The 5,000-nt window shown below is 55.9% G+C and overlaps 1 non-coding gene and 1 pseudogene across 1 annotated transcript; both read right to left on the bottom strand.

The window, feature by feature from the left end:
- Positions 1 to 153: 153 nt before the first annotated feature.
- LOC124748209 lies at positions 154 to 308 on the bottom strand (annotated as a pseudogene).
- Positions 309 to 660: 352 nt separating this feature from the next.
- Positions 661 to 2,566, bottom strand: LOC124748202. The gene has a single exon (XR_007011640.1). It is a non-coding gene; the product is annotated as a small subunit ribosomal RNA (ribosomal RNA).
- Between the last annotated feature and the right edge of the window lie 2,434 nt (positions 2,567 to 5,000).

Here is a 5,000-nt window from a genome sequence, read left to right as displayed (position 1 = left end):
GCTGTGCACGCTACCGAGAAAGTACCGGTATGCGAACCGCCAGGCGACGGCGCGCATCGCACGTTTGAGGAGACGCGGCCGGCCCCACAGGCGGCCGCGACACTCCCAGGTCTGCGAAGCGGGGCAAACGCCGCGCGCTTCAGTATACGTAGCCGACCCTCAGCCAGACGTGGCCCGGGAACGAATCCATGGACCGCAATGTGGCGTTCGAAACGTCGATGTTCATGTGTCCTGCAGTTCACATGTCGACGCGCAATTTGCTGCGTTCTTCATCGACCCACGAGCCGAGTGATCCACCGTCCTGGGTGATCTTTTCTCAGTTTCCGCCGTCTCTTTCGAGACGGTCGCATAGGCGGGAGTGAGGCGTGTGGCGGCCCCTGTTCCAGCGTTCTGTGTCCAACGGCCTCACGGCCGACGGGCGTCGTACGGCTCCACACCGGAGCGGACAGGCACTCGGGCGAAAGTCATTCAAAACCGGCGCCAGGCGCCAGGTGCCGCAGGCCAGCCGCTCCAGCGCTTCAGCGCTCGTACCACACAACATTGCCGCTAGTTTTGAGAGGCACGCGTGGTTCCGCACGCGGGCGCACGGCTACGGCGAGCCGTACAGGTAGCGTGTTTGCGCGACACGACACGCACATCGAAGACATGCAGTCTAGTCGGTAATGATCCTTCCGCAGGTTCACCTACGGAAACCTTGTTACGACTTTTACTTCCTCTAAATGATCAAGTTTGGTCATCTTTCCGGTAGCATCGGCAACGACAGAGTCAATGCCGCGTACCAGTCCGAAGACCTCACTAAATCATTCAATCGGTAGTAGCGACGGGCGGTGTGTACAAAGGGCAGGGACGTAATCAACGCGAGCTTATGACTCGCGCTTACTGGAATTCCTCGTTCATGGGGAACAATTGCAAGCCCCAATCCCTAGCACGAAGGAGGTTCAGCGGGTTACCCCGACCTTTCGGCCTAGGAAGACACGCTGATTCCTTCAGTGTAGCGCGCGTGCGGCCCAGAACATCTAAGGGCATCACAGACCTGTTATTGCTCAATCTCGTGCGGCTAGAAGCCGCCTGTCCCTCTAAGAAGAAAAGTAATCGCTGACAGCACGAAGGATGTCACGCGACTAGTTAGCAGGCTAGAGTCTCGTTCGTTATCGGAATTAACCAGACAAATCGCTCCACCAACTAAGGAACGGCCATGCACCACCACCCACCGAATCAAGAAAGAGCTATCAATCTGTCAATCCTTCCGTGTCCGGGCCTGGTGAGGTTTCCCGTGTTGAGTCAAATTAAGCCGCAGGCTCCACTCCTGGTGGTGCCCTTCTCGTCAATTCCTTTAAGTTTCAGCTTTGCAACCATACTTCCCCCGGAACCCAAAAGCTTTGGTTTCCCGGAGGCTGCCCGCCGAGTCATCGGAGGAACTGCGGCGGATCGCTGGCTGGCATCGTTTATGGTTAGAACTAGGGCGGTATCTGATCGCCTTCGAACCTCTAACTTTCGTTCTTGATTAATGAAAACATACTTGGCAAATGCTTTCGCTTCTGTTCGTCTTGCGACGATCCAAGAATTTCACCTCTAACGTCGCAATACGAATGCCCCCGCCTGTCCCTATTAATCATTACCTCGGGTTCCGAAACCAACAAAATAGAACCGAGGTCCTATTCCATTATTCCATGCACACAGTATTCAGGCGGGCTTGCCTGCTTTAAGCACTCTAATTTGTTTCAAAGTAAACGTGCCGGCCCACCGAGACACTCAATAAAGAGCACCCTGGTAGGATTCAACGGGTCCGCCTCGGGACGCACGAGCACGCACGAGGCGGTCGCACGCCTTCGGCTCGCCCCACCGGCAGGACGTCCCACGATACATGCCAGTTAAACACCGACGGGCGGTGAACCAACAGCGTGGACACAAATCCAACTACGAGCTTTTTAACCGCAACAACTTTAATATACGCTATTGGAGCTGGAATTACCGCGGCTGCTGGCACCAGACTTGCCCTCCAATAGATACTCGTTAAAGGATTTAAAGTGTACTCATTCCGATTACGGGGCCTCGGATGAGTCCCGTATCGTTATTTTTCGTCACTACCTCCCCGTGCCGGGAGTGGGTAATTTGCGCGCCTGCTGCCTTCCTTGGATGTGGTAGCCGTTTCTCAGGCTCCCTCTCCGGAATCGAACCCTGATTCCCCGTTACCCGTTACAACCATGGTAGGCGCAGAACCTACCATCGACAGTTGATAAGGCAGACATTTGAAGATGCGTCGCCGGTACGAGGACCGTGCGATCAGCCCAAAGTTATTCAGAGTCACCAAGGCAAACGGACCGGACGAGCCGACCGATTGGTTTTGATCTAATAAAAGCGTCCCTTCCATCTCTGGTCGGGACTCTGTTTGCATGTATTAGCTCTAGAATTACCACAGTTATCCAAGTAACGTGGGTACGATCTAAGGAACCATAACTGATTTAATGAGCCATTCGCGGTTTCACCTTAATGCGGCTTGTACCTGAGACATGCATGGCTTAATCTTTGAGACAAGCATATGACTACTGGCAGGATCAACCAGGGAGCTGCGCCAACTAGAGCTGAGCAGCCGGCCGCACGGGAGTGTGTCCCGGGGGCCCGCGCGAACACGCAAGCGTCCGCTCAATCATTCTGCAAACAGGAGGAGGCTGAGCTCCCCTGCACAATACACCTCGAAACCCTCTCAGGTCCCGGCGGCGCGCAGCGCCGTCCCAAGTACTTGGTCGGGTTCGAGAGAGGCGCAATCGCCCGGAGTTAGGCGAGTAGACGCTTTCGGTGCGACCACCCGTGCTCCCAACTGAGCTTGCCGCTGCCGACAGAGGCCCGGGAGCGTGCTGTCGTGGCATTGCCGGCGGGAGACAACACGCGCCACCTACGGTGACCGGCAGCTCCAACGCCAGCGCCACAGAAGGACAAAAGCCCCACTTGGGTGCCGAAGCGAACTCTCCCAGCACAGCGCACGCGCCAACACATCCGCACAGCTGCGATACAAACCACCAGCGAGAACCGCTGGGGCGACCGAGCAGCAGACGGCGTCGCGGCGCCGAGCGCCGGGCGGCGGCGCATCCCTCAACGCACACAGTCCTCAATCGGACCAGCACACTGAAGATGTCCACCGCGCTTCGCACCGGGCCCGCGAGGACTACTTTGGCCGCACGGCGCCGCGCGCAGGGTGCGCCGGCGCGCAGCTGCGACGCCTGCCGCGTCCCGTCGGCCGGCGCGCCTGCCACTGGCCGCCCCCACCAGCCGGCTGTAGCGCGTGCGCCCACGCACCGCGCGGCCAGGCACGCCGGGAGGCGCCCCCTCACGGCCGGGGACGGTCCCACCCAGCCACCACCGCGTATCGCTTCACACCCCAGATGCCGTTCAGTTTCATCGGCATGGTGGGTATCGCTGGAACAACCGGTTAGTACCTCAACCTATCGTCGCCATCACCGATTCACCCCTAGCGAGAACAACCGCACCACAACGGGTTACCATTTCTTCATTTGCGTAACTTCACCAGAAAACGTAGGCGTCCATCGCCATTAGCAACTTCAACGATTATTGCATGCCTGTGTCAGGTGTCACGCCACACTACGTCTGCCCACATACACGCAACAAAATGTGCACGCCTAGACAATACGTGGAAGGTGGCCCCCGTACGTATGCGATGTCCATTGCTCGAACGACTGTCAACCGGCCTCCTGTAGCATGTCGCAGATATGGAACGCGGTGCACCATGCTATCACGGTGTTTGAGGAGAGACGACTAGGTCCGAATACATCAACACACAGCTCATGCTGATCGCCATCCACGGCGTCCGTTCCTCCCACACGTCTCTATGGCGTACCACACTGCAATCCAGCTCTCATAGGGAGACGACACGTAGCTGCGTGCACAATATTTGCACTGTATGGTCCGCCGTTTTTGGGCGCAGTCGTTGTACGGTCACACATGTGCCACGATGTATCATTCAGTACATAAGGACGAATGTGCAGTACAGATTGTGGTTCACGCGTACGACATCAGCGGACAGTTGACACAGGCCGCACCACAACGTAGCCTGCGTACGTCGCATGCGAAGGGCATTGAACATGCAAACTTGTCACCAACCAGCTTGCGAAGGCAGGGGGCAAGGTGGGGACGTGGGGACGTGGGGAGGGGTGGGGGGGGGGGGGGCGGCATGTACGTCCTGCTGCCATCCACATTACAGTGTACAGCAGGAGCATGTGGAAAGTCAGCAAGACTTGCAAGGTGTTTAACATGAAGCGATACACAGGGGGAGCGGGCAGTGCGAGTAGCGAACTATATTGCGAGGGTTGCGGGTGGGCAACACTACACTAATTGAACGAGTCGTATAACAATTACAGAGCAGGTTTAGGCGACAACGTGGGTTACGTTAGCGGACAACGTGGGTTACGTTAGCGGACAACGTGGGTTACGTAAGGCACAACATGGGTTACGTTAAGGCACAACATGGGTTACGTTAAGGCACAACATGGGTTACGTTAGGGCACAACATGGGTTAGGTTAGGGGACAACATGGGTTAGGTTAGGGGACAACATGGGTTAGGTTAGGGGACAACATGGGTTAGGTTAGGGCACAACATGGGTTAGGTTAGGGCACAACATGGGTTAGGTTAGGGCACAACATGGGTTAGGTTAGGGCACAACATGGGTTAGGTTAAGGCACAACATGGGTAGGTTAAGGCACAACATGGGTTAGGTTAAGGCACAACATGGGTTAGGTTAAGGCACAACATGGGTTAGGTTAAGGTACAACATGGGTTAGGTTAAGGTACAACATGGGTTAGGTTAAGGTACAACATGGGTTAGGTTAAGGTACAACATGGGTTAGGTTAAGGTACAACATGGGTTAGGTTAAGGTACAACATGGGTTAGGTTAAGGTACAACATGGGTTAGGTTAAGGTACAACATGGGTTAGGTTAAGGTACAACATGGGTTAGGTTAAGGTACAACATAGGTTAGGTTAAGG

The sequence above is a fragment of the Schistocerca piceifrons genome, unplaced genomic scaffold (assembly GCF_021461385.2).
Source record: "Schistocerca piceifrons isolate TAMUIC-IGC-003096 unplaced genomic scaffold, iqSchPice1.1 HiC_scaffold_406, whole genome shotgun sequence".
In the NCBI taxonomy this organism is placed as follows: Eukaryota; Metazoa; Arthropoda; class Insecta; order Orthoptera; family Acrididae; genus Schistocerca; species Schistocerca piceifrons.
The sequence above is the reverse complement of the archived record's forward strand: the minus strand, read 5'-3'. Positions and strand labels throughout refer to the sequence as shown.